The following is a 16,013-nucleotide window of genomic DNA, read 5'->3' as shown; positions in this document are numbered from 1 at the left end:
AGGTTGCTTAAATCTCAAAATCAAGATCCTGCGAAATAGAAAATTCATTCCCACTGAATTGGTATTCAAGATTTCTGAATTGTATGAGTTTCATGAAATACTGAAGGAGTTTTCTGCCAATAAAAGTCATTTAACATTGTTTGAGTCGTCCTTTCTAAAAAAAACAGTCTGTTGCATTTTATTTTGGCCGTAAGTGTAGCTGTCAGCAGTAGACAGACAATTTTGCCATTGCATAGCGACACACTCGGGGCCGTGATCGTATAGTGGTTAGTACTCTGTGTAGTGGCCGCCGCAACCCCGGTTCGAGTCCGCGTCACGGCAGCCTAAGCTTCACCAATAGTGGTGCTTGCTTGACCAGTGGAGAGATACGCGTCCCCACCCGATGTCTTTCAGACAACTACACACATGCGTGGGGCTAGTGGCGCAATGGATAATGCATCTGACTACGGATCAGAAGATTCTAGGTTCGACTCCTAGCTAGCTCGTCTTACATTTTGTGCTAAACCTGTGCATCGTGTATCTTTTCATGAATTCACTGGAGAGGGCTCACATCACCAATGTCAACAAGGAAAAGGTCCTTCCAGTGCTTAATAAACTCTTTGTCAAACATTAACCTGGAGAGTTACATTCTTCATCACAATTTTAGAAGTACCTTTTCCTTCAAGAAGGTCGTCCTGTCATTGGAAAAGGTTGCTTAAATCTCAAAATCAAGATTCCGCAAAATAGAAAATTCATTCCCACTGAATTGGTATTCAAGATTTCTGAAATGTATGAGTTTCATTAAATACTGAAGGAGTTTTCTGCCAATGAAAATCATTGAACATTGTTTCAGTCGTCCTATCTACGAAACCCGTCTGTTGCATTTTATTTTAGCCTTACGTGTAGCTGTCAGCGGTGCAGAGATAATTCTGCCATTGCATAGCAACTCACTCGGGGCCGTGATCGTATAGTGGTTAGTACTCTGTGTTGTGGCCGCAGCGACCCCGGTTCGAATCCGGGTCACGGCAGCCTCAGCTTCACCAATAGTGTTACTTGCTTGACCAGTGGGGACATACGCGTCCCCACCCGATGTCTTACAGACAACTCCACACAGGAGTGGGGCGAGTGGCGCAATGGATACCGCATCTGATAATGGTTCAGGACATTTGAGGTTTGACTCCCAGCTAGCTCGTCTTACATTTTGTGCTAAACCTGTGCATCGTGTATCTTTTCATGAATTCACTGGAGAGGGCTCACTTCACCAATCTCAACAAGGAAAAGATCCTTCCAGTGCTTAATAAACTCTTTGTCAAACATTAACCTGGAGAGTTACATTCTTCAACACAATTTTAGAAGTACCTTTTCCTTCAAGAAGGTCGTCCTGTCATTGGAAAAGGTTGCTTAAATCTCAAAATCCAGATCCTGCGAAATAGAAAATTCATTCCCACTGAATTGGTATTCAAGATTTCTGAATTGTATGAGTTTCATGAAATACTGAAGGAGTTTTCTGCCAATGAAAGTCATTTAACATTGTTTGAGTCGTCCTTTCTAAAAAAAACAGTCTGTTGCATTTTATTTTGGCCGTACGTGTAGCTGTCAGCGGTAGACAGACAATTTTGCCATCGCATAGCTATACACTCGGGGCCGTGATCGTATCAGTGTTAGTTTTCTATGTTCTGGCCGCAGCAACACAGGTTCGGTTCTGGGTCACGGCAGCCTCAGCTCCACCCATAGAGTTGCTTGCTTGACTAGTGGGGAGATAAGAGTCCCCCCAGATGTCTTACAGACAACTCCACACATGAGTGGGGCGAGTGGCGCAATGGATAACGCATCTGACTACGGATCAGAAGATTCTAGGTTTGACTCCCAGCTAGCTCGTCTTACATTTTGTGCTAAACCTGTGCATCGTGTATCTTTTCATGAATTCACTGGAGAGGGCTCACTTCACCAATGTCAACAAGGAGAAGGTCATTCGAGTGCTTAATAAACTCTTTGTCAAACATTAACCTGTAGAGTTACATTCTTCAACACAATTTTAGAAGTAACTTTTCCTTCAAGAAGGTCGTCCTGTCATTGGAAAAGGTTGCTTAAATCTCAAAATCAAGATCCTGCGAAATAGAAAATTCATTCCCACTGAATTGGTATTCAAGATTTCTGAATTGTATGAGTTTCATGAAATACTGAAGGAGTTTTCTGCCAATGAAAATCATTATACATTGTTTCAGTCGTCCTTTCTAAGAAACCCGTCTGTTGTATTTTATTTTGGCCTTACGTGTAGCTGTCAGCGGTGGAGAGACAATACTGCCATTGCATAGCAACACACTCAGGGCCGTGATCGTATAGTGGTTAGTGCTCTGTGTTGTGGCCACAGCAACCCCGGTTCGAGTCCGTGTCACGGCAGCCTCAGCTTCACCAATAGTGTTGCTTGCTTGACCAGTGGAGAGATACGCGTCCCCACCCGATGTCTTACAGACAACTACACACATGCGTGGGGCTAGTGGCGCAATGGATAACGCATCTGACTATGGATCAGAAGATTCTAGGTTCAACTCCTAGCTAGCTCGTCTTACATTTTGTGCTAAACCTGTGCATTGTGTATCTTTTCATGAATTCTCTGGAGAGGGCTTTCTTCACCAATGTCAACAAGGAGAAGGTCCTTCCAGTGCTTAATAAACTCTTTGTCAAACATTAACCTGGAGAGTTACATTCTTCATCACAATTTTAGAAGTACCTTTTCCTTCAAGAAGGTCGTCCTGTCATTGGAAAAGGTTGCTTAAATCTCAAAATCAAGATTTCGCAAAATAGAAAATTCATTCCCACTGAATTGGGATTCAAGATTTCTGAAATGTATGAGTTTCATTAAATACTGAAGGAGTTTTCTGCCAATGAAAATCATTGAACATTGTTTCAGTCGTCCTTTCTAAGAAACCCGTTTGTTGCATTTTATTTTGGCCTTACGTGTAGCTGTCAGCGGTGTAGAGACAATTCTGCCATTGCATAGCAACACACTCGGGGCCGTCATCGTATAGTGGTTAGTACTCTGTGTTGTGGCCGCAGCAACCCTGGTTCGAATCCGGGTCACGGCAGCCGCAGCTTCACCAATAGTGTTGCTTGCTTGACCAGTGGGGAGATACGAGTCCCCACCCGATGTCTTACAGAAACTCCACACATGAGTGGGGCGAGTGGCGCAATGGATGCCACATCTGATAATGGTTCAAGACATTCTAGGTTCGACTCCTAGCTAGCTCGTCTTACATTTTGTGCTAAACCTGTGCATCGTGTATCTTTTCATGAATTCACTGGAGAGGGCTCACTTCACCAATGTCAACAAGGAGAAAGTCCTTCCAGTGCTTAATAAACTCTTTGTCAAACATTAACCTGGAGAGTTACATTCTTCAACACAATTTTAGAAGTAACTTTTCCTTCGAGAAGGTCGTCCTGTCATTGGAAAAGGTTGCTTTAATCTCAAAATCAAGATCCTGCGAAATAGAAAATTCATTCCCACTGAATTGGTATTCAAGATTTCTGAATTGTATGAGTTTCATGAAATACTGAAGGAGTTTTCTGCCAATGAAAGTCATTTAACATTGTTTGAGTCGTCCTTTCTAAAAAAACAGTCTGTTGCATTTTATTTTGGCCGTAAGTGTAGCTGTCAGCAGTAGACAGACAATTTTGCCATTGCAGAGCTAGACACTCGGGGCCGTGATCGTATCAGTGTTAGTTCTCTATGTTTTGGCTGCAGCAACACAGGTTCGGTTCCGGGTCACTGCAGCCTCAGCTCCACCAATAGTGTTGCTTGCTTGACCAGTGGGGAGATACGCGTCCCCCCAGATGTCTTACAGACAACTCCACACATGAGTGGGGCGAGTGGCGCAATGGATACCGCATCTGATAATGGTTCAGGACATTCTAGGTTTGACTCCCAGCTAGCTCGTCTTACATTTTGTGCTAAACCTGTGCATCGTGTATCTTTTCATGAATTCACTGGAGAGGGCTCACTTCACCAATGTCAACAAGGAGATGGTCCTTCCAGTGCTTAATAAACTCTTTGTCAAACATTAACCTGGAGAGTTACATTCTTCAACACAATTTTAGAAGTAACTTTTCCTTCAAGAAGGTCGTCCTGTCATTGGAAAAGGTTGCTTAAATCTCAAAATCAAGATCCTGCGAAATAGAAAATTCATTCCCACTGAATTGGGATTCAAGATTTCTGAAATGTATGAGTTTCATTAAATACTGAAGGAGTTTTCTGCCAATGAAAATCATTGAACATTGTTTCAGTCGTCCTTTCTAAAAAACCCATCTGTTGCATTTTATTTTGGCCTTACGTGTAGCTGTCAGCGGTGGAGAGACAATTCTGCCATTGCACAGCAACACATTCGGGGTCGTGGTCGTATGTGGTTAGTACTCTGTGTTGTGGCCGCAGGAACCCTGGTTCGAATCCGGGTCACGGCAGCCTCAGCTTCACCAATAGTGTTGCTTGCTTGACCAGTGGAGAGATACGCGTCCCCACCCGATGTCTTTCAGACAACTTCACACATGCGTGGGGCTAGTGGCGCAATGGATAACGCATCTGACTACGGATCAGAAGATTCTAGGTTCGACTCCTAGCTAGCTCATCTTACATTTTGTGCTAAACCTGTGCATTGTGTATCTTTTTATGAATTCTCTGGAGAGGGCTTTCTTCACCAATGTCAACAAGGAGAAGGTCCTTCCAGTGCTGAATAAACTCTTTGTCAAACATTAACCTGGAGAGTTACATACTTCAACAGAATTTTAGAAGTACCTTTTCCTTCAAGAAGGTCGTCCTGTCATTGGAAAAGGTTGCTTAAATCTCAAAATCAAGATTCCGCAAAATAGAAAATTCATTCCCACTGAATTGGGATTCAAGATTTCTGAAATGTATGAGTTTCATTAAATACTGAAGGAGTTTTCTGCCAATGAAAATCATTGAACATTGTTTCAGTCGTCCTATCTACGAAACCCGTCTGTTGCATTTTATTTTGGCCTTACGTGTAGCTGTCAGCGGTGCAGAGACAATTCTGCCATTGCATAGCAACACACTCGGGGCCGTGATCGTATAGTGGTTAGTACTCTGTGTTGTGGCCGCAGCAACCCCGGTTGGAATCCAGGTCACGGCAGCCTCAGCTAACCAATAGTGTTGCTCGCTTGACCAGTGGGGAGATACGCGTCCCCACCCGATGTCTTACAGAAAACTCCACACATGAGTGGGGCGAGTGGCGCAATGGATACCGCATCTGATAATGGTTCAGGACATTCGAGGTTTGACTCCCAGCAAGCTCGTCTTACATTTTGTGCTAAACCTGTGCATCGTGTATCTTTTCATGAATTCACTGGAGAGGGCTCACTTCACCAATCTCAACAAGGAAAAGGTCCTTCCAGTGCTTAATAAACTCTTTGTCAAACATTAACCTGGAGAGTTACATTCTTCAACACAATTTTAGAAGTACCTTTTCCTTCAAGAAGGTCGTCCTGTCATTGGAAAAGGTTGCTTAAATCTCAAAATCCAGATCCAGCGAAATAGAAAATTCATTCCCACTGAATTGGTATTCAAGATTTCTGAATTGTATGAGTTTCATGAAATACTGAAGGAGTTTTCTGCCAATGAAAGTCATTTAACATTGTTTGAGTCGTCCTTTCTAAAAAAACCAGTCTGTTGCATTTTATTTTGGCCGTACGTGTAGCTGTCAGCGGTAGACAGACAATTTTGCCATTGCATAGCTATACACTCGGGGCCGTGATCGTATCAGTGTTAGTTCTCTATGTTCTGGCTGCAGCAACACAGGTTCGGTTCCGGGTCACGGCAGCCTCAGCTCCACCAATAGTGTTGCTTGCTTGACCAGTGGGGAGATACGCGTCCCCCCAGATGTCTTACAGACAACTCCACACATGAGTGGGGCGAGTGGCGCAATTGATACCGCATCTGATAATGGTTCAGGACATTCTAGGTTTGACTCCCAGCTAGCTGGTCTTACATTTTTTGCTAAACCTGTGCATCGTGTATCTTTTCATGAATTCACTGGGGAGTGCTCACTTCACCAATGTCAACAAGGAAAAGGTCCTTCCAGTGCTGAATAAACTCTTTGTCAAACATTAACCTGGAGAGTTACATTCTTCATCAGAATTTTAGAAGTACCTTTTCCTTCAAGAAGGTCGTCCTGTCATTGGAAAAGGTTGCTTAAATCTCAAAATCAAGATCCTGCGAAATAGAAAATTCATTCCCACTGAATTGGTATTCAAGATTTCTGAATTGTATGAGTTTCATGAAATACTGAAGGAGTTTTCTGCCAATAAAAGTCATTTAACATTGTTTGAGTCGTCCTTTCTAAAAAAAACAGTCTGTTGCATTTTATTTTGGCCGTAAGTGTAGCTGTCAGCAGTAGACAGACAATTTTGCCATTGCATAGCGACACACTCGGGGCCGTGATCGTATAGTGGTTAGTACTCTGTGTAGTGGCCGCCGCAACCCCGGTTCGAGTCCGCGTCACGGCAGCCTAAGCTTCACCAATAGTGGTGCTTGCTTGACCAGTGGAGAGATACGCGTCCCCACCCGATGTCTTTCAGACAACTACACACATGCGTGGGGCTAGTGGCGCAATGGATAATGCATCTGACTACGGATCAGAAGATTCTAGGTTCGACTCCTAGCTAGCTCGTCTTACATTTTGTGCTAAACCTGTGCATCGTGTATCTTTTCATGAATTCACTGGAGAGGGCTCACATCACCAATGTCAACAAGGAAAAGGTCCTTCCAGTGCTTAATAAACTCTTTGTCAAACATTAACCTGGAGAGTTACATTCTTCATCACAATTTTAGAAGTACCTTTTCCTTCAAGAAGGTCGTCCTGTCATTGGAAAAGGTTGCTTAAATCTCAAAATCAAGATTCCGCAAAATAGAAAATTCATTCCCACTGAATTGGTATTCAAGATTTCTGAAATGTATGAGTTTCATTAAATACTGAAGGAGTTTTCTGCCAATGAAAATCATTGAACATTGTTTCAGTCGTCCTATCTACGAAACCCGTCTGTTGCATTTTATTTTAGCCTTACGTGTAGCTGACAGCGGTGCAGAGATAATTCTGCCATTGCATAGCAACTCACTCGGGGCCGTGATCGTATAGTGGTTAGTACTCTGTGTTGTGGCCGCAGCGACCCCGGTTCGAATCCGGGTCACGGCAGCCTCAGCTTCACCAATAGTGTTACTTGCTTGACCAGTGGGGACATACGCGTCCCCACCCGATGTCTTACAGACAACTCCACACAGGAGTGGGGCGAGTGGCGCAATGGATACCGCATCTGATAATGGTTCAGGACATTTGAGGTTTGACTCCCAGCTAGCTCGTCTTACATTTTGTGCTAAACCTGTGCATCGTGTATCTTTTCATGAATTCACTGGAGAGGGCTCACTTCACCAATCTCAACAAGGAAAAGATCCTTCCAGTGCTTAATAAACTCTTTGTCAAACATTAACCTGGAGAGTTACATTCTTCAACACAATTTTAGAAGTACCTTTTCCTTCAAGAAGGTCGTCCTGTCATTGGAAAAGGTTGCTTAAATCTCAAAATCCAGATCCTGCGAAATAGAAAATTCATTCCCACTGAATTGGTATTCAAGATTTCTGAATTGTATGAGTTTCATGAAATACTGAAGGAGTTTTCTGCCAATGAAAGTCATTTAACATTGTTTGAGTCGTCCTTTCTAAAAAAAACAGTCTGTTGCATTTTATTTTGGCCGTACGTGTAGCTGTCAGCGGTAGACAGACAATTTTGCCATCGCATAGCTATACACTCGGGGCCGTGATCGTATCAGTGTTAGTTTTCTATGTTCTGGCCGCAGCAACACAGGTTCGGTTCTGGGTCACGGCAGCCTCAGCTCCACCCATAGAGTTGCTTGCTTGACTAGTGGGGAGATAAGAGTCCCCCCAGATGTCTTACAGACAACTCCACACATGAGTGGGGCGAGTGGCGCAATGGATAACGCATCTGACTACGGATCAGAAGATTCTAGGTTTGACTCCCAGCTAGCTCGTCTTACATTTTGTGCTAAACCTGTGCATCGTGTATCTTTTCATGAATTCACTGGAGAGGGCTCACTTCACCAATGTCAACAAGGAGAAGGTCATTCGAGTGCTTAATAAACTCTTTGTCAAACATTAACCTGTAGAGTTACATTCTTCAACACAATTTTAGAAGTAACTTTTCCTTCAAGAAGGTCGTCCTGTCATTGGAAAAGGTTGCTTAAATCTCAAAATCAAGATCCTGCGAAATAGAAAATTCATTCCCACTGAATTGGTATTCAAGATTTCTGAATTGTATGAGTTTCATGAAATACTGAAGGAGTTTTCTGCCAATAAAAGTCATTTAACATTGTTTGAGTCGTCCTTTCTAAAAAAAAACAGTCTGTTGCATTTTATTTTGGCCGTAAGTGTAGCTGTCAGCAGAAGACAGACAATTTTGCCATTGCATAGCTATACACTCGGGGCCGTGATCGTATCGGTGTTAGTTCTCTATGTTCTGGCCGCAGCAACACAGGTTCGGTTCCGGTTCACGGCAGCCTCAGCTCCACCAATAGAGTTGCTTGCTTGACCAGTGGGGAGATACGAGTCCCCCCAGATGTCTTACAGACAACTCCACACATGAGTGGGGCGAGTGGCGCAATGGATACCGCATCTGATAATGGTTCAGGACATTCTAGGTTTGACGCCCAGCTAGCTCGTCTTACATTTTGTGCTAAACCTGTGCATCGTGTATCTTTTCATGAATTCACTGGAGAGGGCTCACATCACCAATGTCAACAAGGAAAAGGTCCTTCCAGTGCTTAATAAACTCTTTGTCAAACATTAACCTGGAGAGTTACATTCTTCATCACAATTTTAGAAGTACCTTTTCCTTCAAGAAGGTCGTCCTGTCATTGGAAAAGGTTGCTTAAATCTCAAAATCAAGATTCCGCAAAATAGAAAATTCATTCCCACTGAATTGGGATTCAAGATTTCTGAAATGTATGAGTTTCATTAAATACTGAAGGAGTTTTCTGCCAATGAAAATCATTATACATTGTTTCAGTCGTCCTTTCTAAGAAACCCGTCTGTTGTATTTTATTTTGGCCTTACGTGTAGCTGTCAGCGGTGGAGAGACAATACTGCCATTGCATAGCAACACACTCAGGGCCGTGATCGTATAGTGGTTAGTGCTCTGTGTTGTGGCCACAGCAACCCCGGTTCGAGTCCGTGTCACGGCAGCCTCAGCTTCACCAATAGTGTTGCTTGCTTGACCAGTGGAGAGATACGCGTCCCCACCCGATGTCTTACAGACAACTACACACATGCGTGGGGCTAGTGGCGCAATGGATAACGCATCTGACTATGGATCAGAAGATTCTAGGTTCAACTCCTAGCTACCTCGTCTTACATTTTGTGCTAAACCTGTGCATTGTGTATCTTTTCATGAATTCTCTGGAGAGGGCTTTCTTCACCAATGTCAACAAGGAGAAGGTCCTTCCAGTGCTTAATAAACTCTTTGTCAAACATTAACCTGGAGAGTTACATTCTTCATCACAATTTTAGAAGTACCTTTTCCTTCAAGAAGGTCGTCCTGTCATTGGAAAAGGTTGCTTAAATCTCAAAATCAAGATTTCGCAAAATAGAAAATTCATTCCCACTGAATTGGGATTCAAGATTTCTGAAATGTATGAGTTTCATTAAATACTGAAGGAGTTTTCTGCCAATGAAAATCATTGAACATTGTTTCAGTCGTCCTTTCTAAGAAACCCGTTTGTTGCATTTTATTTTGGCCTTACGTGTAGCTGTCAGCGGTGTAGAGACAATTCTGCCATTGCATAGCAACACACTCGGGGCCGTCATCGTATAGTGGTTAGTACTCTGTGTTGTGGCCGCAGCAACCCTGGTTCGAATCCGGGTCACGGCAGCCGCAGCTTCACCAATAGTGTTGCTTGCTTGACCAGTGGGGAGATACGAGTCCCCACCCGATGTCTTACAGAAACTCCACACATGAGTGGGGCGAGTGGCGCAATGGATGCCACATCTGATAATGGTTCAAGACATTCTAGGTTCGACTCCTAGCTAGCTCGTCTTACATTTTGTGCTAAACCTGTGCATCGTGTATCTTTTCATGAATTCACTGGAGAGGGCTCACTTCACCAATGTCAACAAGGAGAAAGTCCTTCCAGTGCTTAATAAACTCTTTGTCAAACATTAACCTGGAGAGTTACATTCTTCAACACAATTTTAGAAGTAACTTTTCCTTCGAGAAGGTCGTCCTGTCATTGGAAAAGGTTGCTTTAATCTCAAAATCAAGATCCTGCGAAATAGAAAATTCATTCCCACTGAATTGGTATTCAAGATTTCTGAATTGTATGAGTTTCATGAAATACTGAAGGAGTTTTCTGCCAATGAAAGTCATTTAACATTGTTTGAGTCGTCCTTTCTAAAAAAACAGTCTGTTGCATTTTATTTTGGCCGTAAGTGTAGCTGTCAGCAGTAGACAGACAATTTTGCCATTGCAGAGCTAGACACTCGGGGCCGTGATCGTATCAGTGTTAGTTCTCTATGTTTTGGCTGCAGCAACACAGGTTCGGTTCCGGGTCACTGCAGCCTCAGCTCCACCAATAGTGTTGCTTGCTTGACCAGTGGGGAGATACGCGTCCCCCCAGATGTCTTACAGACAACTCCACACATGAGTGGGGCGAGTGGCGCAATGGATACCGCATCTGATAATGGTTCAGGACATTCTAGGTTTGACTCCCAGCTAGCTCGTCTTACATTTTGTGCTAAACCTGTGCATCGTGTATCTTTTCATGAATTCACTGGAGAGGGCTCACTTCACCAATGTCAACAAGGAGATGGTCCTTCCAGTGCTTAATAAACTCTTTGTCAAACATTAACCTGGAGAGTTACATTCTTCAACACAATTTTAGAAGTAACTTTTCCTTCAAGAAGGTCGTCCTGTCATTGGAAAAGGTTGCTTAAATCTCAAAATCAAGATCCTGCGAAATAGAAAATTCATTCCCACTGAATTGGGATTCAAGATTTCTGAAATGTATGAGTTTCATTAAATACTGAAGGAGTTTTCTGCCAATGAAAATCATTGAACATTGTTTCAGTCGTCCTTTCTAAAAAACCCATCTGTTGCATTTTATTTTGGCCTTACGTGTAGCTGTCAGCGGTGGAGAGACAATTCTGCCATTGCACAGCAACACATTCGGGGTCGTGGTCGTATGTGGTTAGTACTCTGTGTTGTGGCCGCAGGAACCCCGGTTCGAATCCGGGTCACGGCAGCCTCAGCTTCACCAATAGTGTTGCTTGCTTGACCAGTGGAGAGATACGCGTCCCCACCCGATGTCTTTCAGACAACTTCACACATGCGTGGGGCTAGTGGCGCAATGGATAACGCATCTGACTACGGATCAGAAGATTCTAGGTTCGACTCCTAGCTAGCTCATCTTACATTTTGTGCTAAACCTGTGCATTGTGTTTCTTTTTATGAATTCTCTGTAGAGGGCTTTCTTCACCAATGTCAACAAGGAGAAGGTCCTTCCAGTGCTGAATAAACTCTTTGTCAAACATTAACCTGGAGAGTTACATTCTTCAACACAATTTTAAAAGTACCTTTTCCTTCAAGAAGGTCGTCCTGTCATTGGAAAAGGTTGCTTAAATCTCAAAATCAAGATTCCGCAAAATAGAAAATTCATTCCCACTGAATTGGGATTCAAGATTTCTGAAATGTATGAGTTTCATTAAATACTGAAGGAGTTTTCTGCCAATGAAAATCATTGAACATTGTTTCAGTCGTCCTATCTACGAAACCCGTCTGTTGCATTTTATTTTGGCCTTACGTGTAGCTGTCAGCGGTGCAGAGACAATTCTGCCATTGCATAGCAACACACTCGGGGCCGTGATCGTATAGTGGTTAGTACTCTGTGTTGTGGCCGCAGCAACCCCGGTTCGAATCCGGGTCATGGCAGCCTCAGCTTCACCAATAGTGTTGCTTGCTTGACCAGTGGGGAGATACGCGTCCCCACCCGATGTCTTACAGACAACTCCACACATGAGTGGGGCGAGTGGCGCAATGGATACCGCATCTGATAATGGTTCAGGACATTCGAGGTTTGACTCCCAGCTACCTCGTCTTACATTTTGTGCTAAACCTGTGCATCGTGTATCTTTTCATGAATTCACTGGAGAGGGCTCACTTCACCAATCTCAACAAGGAAAAGGTCCTTCCAGTGCTGAATAAACTCTTTGTCAAACATTAACCTGGAGAGTTACATTCTTCATCACAATTTTAGAAGTACCTTTTCCTTCAAGAAGGTCGTCCTGTCATTGGAAAAGGTTGCTTAAATCTCAAAATCAAGATTCCGCAAAATAGAAAATTCATTCCCACTGAATTGGGATTCAAGATTTCGGAAATGTATGAGTTTCATTAAATACTGAAGGAGTTTTCTGCCAATGAAAATCATTGAACATTGTTTCAGTCGTCTTTTCTAAGAAACCCGTCTGTTGCATTTTATTTTGGCCTTACGTGTAGCTATCATCGGTGGAGAGACAATTCTGCCATTGCATAGCAACACACTCGGGGCCGTGATCGTATAGTGGTTAGTACTCTGTGTAGTGGCAGCAGCAACCCCGGTTTGAGTCCGCGTCACAGCAACCTCAGCTTCACCAATAGTGTTGCTTGCTTGACCAGTGGAGAGATACGCGTCCCCACCCGATGTCTTGCACACAAATACACACATGCGTGGGGCTAGTGGCGCAATGGATAACGCATCTGACTACGGATCAGAAGATTCTAGGTTCGACTCCTAGCTAGCTCGTCTTACATTTTGTGCTAAACCTGTGCATTGTGTATTGTTGGAATTTATCTTTATATCAATGTTAGAATTTAACTTCAACCCAATGTAAACTCAAATAAGTAATCTGACTCCAATTTGCGACCTTACCCAACTCTCACTCATCCAACAATATGCGCGCTCGTTCTGCAATAGAAAGGTATCAGGAAGCCGGCATTTTCACGCACAAAGTGGATTTATTCCCAATACAGATTTTCTACATGGCACCTGGGTCTCGAGTCCCTCTCAATACAACTCTACACCTCTCTTGCCACCAGCTAATGTGTTCTACCTCCGAGTTGCCCAGTAATGATTCATACCATACAACATGCAAATGGCACAGACAAAGGCATCCTGGCATGATTCTATTGGCTATGTGTATTGCAGTTAACTTTAGCTCGCTCTCATTGGTCTTTCTCCTCCCGCCGAATCCCGTGGCTCCTCCTGCGTGCGATCCCCCGATGGCCGCTCCTTCAGCCAATGCTCCCGGAGTCATCTCGTCTCGCTCAGCACCATCTGCTTCTAAAACATTCCATTCCTGCACAACCCCCGCAACCAGTTTCGCTCCACCAGTCACACTCTCAGCATTTTACAATATCACATTTTCATACATTGGATGCACCAACATCTAATGAACTATGTTAAGCTCAAACTCTTATATCCCTTTATTAGTCAAAATTATGAAATCCTTTAAGTGTAACCGAAGTTTAGACCATGCTAATGACCAGACACTCAGGAGAGGAATGCAGGAAGATTGGATCACAGCTGCACCACAGGAGGTGTGAACGAGACCCCTCTGAAACAATGGACTTCCATGCCAGGATCACAAAAGTGGCTCCTAGCAGTCCACCCTTTGTTCTGTTTCAGGTTGACTGCCATTTACATTATCCTTTAATCCCTCTCATGACCTCAGACATCTGAGGTCATCACTTGAACACCTTATTTCATTGCTGCACACGAGCTCGACATCATTTGCCATAAAACTAAAACACATCAAACAATTAGTAAAAGAATAAGAATCAGTAGAAAATTTCATTCCAGTAGACAATTAGTGAAAATTAGTACAAAAATGTCATTCCAATAGAAAATTAGTAGAAAAGTTCATTCCAGTAGAAAATTTCATTCCCTCCTTATGGCCTCAGGTCCCCGAGGCCATCTTTCCATACTCACATCCTGGACTCCCGGAGGGCCACGGCTACCTCCGCCTCCTGGGGGTCCTTTTGAGGGATCATCATGTACTGACCACCCGGAGGGAGTGGCCCCAACGTGCGTTCTATTGTCTTAACAGTTAATGATCTAATACATGGAATACAGCAACATCCGCATAACACCATAATAGCGGCAAACACAGCGATAGAAATCAGTACTGATGCAATCAGGCTTTTATATTTACCAAAGATGTTTAACCAGTCAGAATACCAACTGGTGTCCACACCTGAGTGCTCCTTCATTTTGTTACTTAGCGTGCGCAGACCCTCCAATGCCTTGGTAAGGCGACCGTCAGGAGATGTATTGTTGGGAATCAGAGTACAACACTGATCCCCAAAAATACCACACACTCCTCCTCTTTCGGCTAACACCATATCTAAGCTTATTCTGTTCTGGAATGCCATAAGAGACGTGGCAGCCAATTGCTCATGCACTGCCTGGAGTGCTGAGGTGGTAAAATTCGCCAATCGTTGGACATTATAGTGGACATAATTAATCCGGTCCACATTTTTGTTTACTGTAACGAACAGGAAAAGGCTCTCCCATCCTGCCGCAATTTGATCCACCAATTTATACTCGTCAGGGATCCCTCTTGGAACTCCAATTGGATCTATATACGTGGGATCTCCTGCATTCAACCATTCTTGCATGTCCCTTCTCTTCCTGTTAAGGAAGGGGATTCTTCCCCATTGTCCAACACCTTCCCACTCCATTTTGGCCAGATCTAAGGCTGTCACACTAACTGGCATGATCAGCGTTACCAGGGCGCACTTACCTGAGGCATTGGTGGGAAGCCTATCGTACAGCACTTTCTCTCCACACCACAGCCAAACATCATCACGAGCGAGAGGGATTCCTACTGGCAAAGACACATTTTCATTTCACCATGACTCCTGGAGATTTCCAATCCCAGGACCAGTCCCATTTAACTTTTAGGCAGGTGAACTTTTGTTTTGCAACTTGGGTGTCAAAAATAGGCTCTTTCTTTTTTATTCCCACATCATTCCATGGATGTGTCCAATTAAAATTGTCACCCAAGTGTTCACCTGTGTCGGTTGTTTACATTTCAGATTTAGCAGTAGTTGTTGTGTCTGTGTCAGCGTCTTACCATCATCTCGCTCTGCTCCATACCACACCATTCCATTACATGCTCCTTTCGCTCCATCACTTCTGTCATCCCCCATCCTATGTTCAAACGCCAACATCGTCCACACAAAGCACACGCCAGCAAGCAAAATAGTCAATAAGTTAAACAGTTGCATCGTCATCGTCTTTGTTCAGACTCGAAAGTGTCTGACTTTGATCCAATTCATGCCATCTACACATTCCCTCTCTTGACCTGCCCGTCCGGGCGGTCAACCTCTAAGCTCAACCTTGGCGGGCACAAATACTGGGGCCGGGCGCAACTGTGAGTTATGGTACCACTGTTGTTCTGTAGTTCCCAATTGGATGGCGTGTGAGGTTCTAGCCAGAACTCTAAACTGTCCTTACCCGCGAGATTGAGTCCACCTCCGGGAAAGCACCCGGAGGTTGATGTACGGAGTGATGTCCGACTCCAGTGATGCTGAGTTCACTGAGTTCAAATATCTAACTGTGTTCCGAGATTACAAATCAAGCCTCGAGCTAACGCTCCAATTTTGACTGTTAATTGACAAATTTTAAAGCAACCCAAATGAAATAGTAACCATTTATGCTTAAAATAAAAAATCCCAAAACTATAATAACGCAGATACCGAATTAAACCTCTTTTATTTTTTCTTTTTTATTTCACGCAAGAAAAGGTGCTCTACAAGACATAGACAGCTCCAAGACCGCTGCAGTCTTCACCTCCTATTGTCTCATGATTGGCTCAATCCACCTACAGGCTGTGCCCACACTGATTCTGTCAACTGGGGGAGGGGGTAGAGACAGTAAAAACAATCGCGGAGCTGTGGAGCCGAGCCCCAAATCAGTCGGGCCCT

At 43.7% G+C, this 16,013-nt stretch overlaps 10 non-coding genes across 10 annotated transcripts; all 10 read left to right on the top strand.

The window, feature by feature from the left end:
* The first annotated feature begins 412 nt into the window (after positions 1 to 412).
* trnar-acg (transfer RNA arginine (anticodon ACG)) lies at positions 413 to 485 on the top strand. The gene has a single exon. It is a non-coding gene; the product is annotated as a tRNA-Arg (tRNA).
* Positions 486 to 935: 450 nt separating this feature from the next.
* trnah-gug (transfer RNA histidin (anticodon GUG)) lies at positions 936 to 1,007 on the top strand. The gene has a single exon. It is a non-coding gene; the product is annotated as a tRNA-His (tRNA).
* A 1,463-nt stretch (positions 1,008 to 2,470) lies between these two features.
* trnah-aug (transfer RNA histidin (anticodon AUG)) lies at positions 2,471 to 2,543 on the top strand. Its single transcript has one exon. It is a non-coding gene; the product is annotated as a tRNA-His (tRNA).
* Positions 2,544 to 4,525: 1,982 nt separating this feature from the next.
* On the top strand, positions 4,526 to 4,598 carry trnar-acg (transfer RNA arginine (anticodon ACG)). Its single transcript has one exon. It is a non-coding gene; the product is annotated as a tRNA-Arg (tRNA).
* A 1,985-nt stretch (positions 4,599 to 6,583) lies between these two features.
* trnar-acg (transfer RNA arginine (anticodon ACG)) lies at positions 6,584 to 6,656 on the top strand. The gene has a single exon. It is a non-coding gene; the product is annotated as a tRNA-Arg (tRNA).
* Positions 6,657 to 7,106: 450 nt separating this feature from the next.
* Positions 7,107 to 7,178, top strand: trnah-gug (transfer RNA histidin (anticodon GUG)). Its single transcript has one exon. It is a non-coding gene; the product is annotated as a tRNA-His (tRNA).
* A 2,149-nt stretch (positions 7,179 to 9,327) lies between these two features.
* On the top strand, positions 9,328 to 9,401 carry trnah-aug (transfer RNA histidin (anticodon AUG)). Its single transcript has one exon. It is a non-coding gene; the product is annotated as a tRNA-His (tRNA).
* Positions 9,402 to 11,383: 1,982 nt separating this feature from the next.
* Positions 11,384 to 11,456, top strand: trnar-acg (transfer RNA arginine (anticodon ACG)). The gene has a single exon. It is a non-coding gene; the product is annotated as a tRNA-Arg (tRNA).
* Positions 11,457 to 11,906: 450 nt separating this feature from the next.
* trnah-gug (transfer RNA histidin (anticodon GUG)) lies at positions 11,907 to 11,978 on the top strand. The gene has a single exon. It is a non-coding gene; the product is annotated as a tRNA-His (tRNA).
* A 777-nt stretch (positions 11,979 to 12,755) lies between these two features.
* On the top strand, positions 12,756 to 12,828 carry trnar-acg (transfer RNA arginine (anticodon ACG)). The gene has a single exon. It is a non-coding gene; the product is annotated as a tRNA-Arg (tRNA).
* The last annotated feature ends 3,185 nt before the right edge of the window (positions 12,829 to 16,013 follow it).

Source organism: Idiotropiscis lumnitzeri, chromosome 9 (assembly GCF_059441095.1).
Source record: "Idiotropiscis lumnitzeri isolate Australia: NSW breed Sydney's pygmy pipehorse chromosome 9, RoL_Ilum_1.0, whole genome shotgun sequence".
Taxonomy (NCBI): Eukaryota; Metazoa; Chordata; class Actinopteri; order Syngnathiformes; family Syngnathidae; genus Idiotropiscis; species Idiotropiscis lumnitzeri.
Note: the sequence above shows the minus strand (reverse complement) of the source record. Positions and strands in the feature narration are given on the sequence as shown.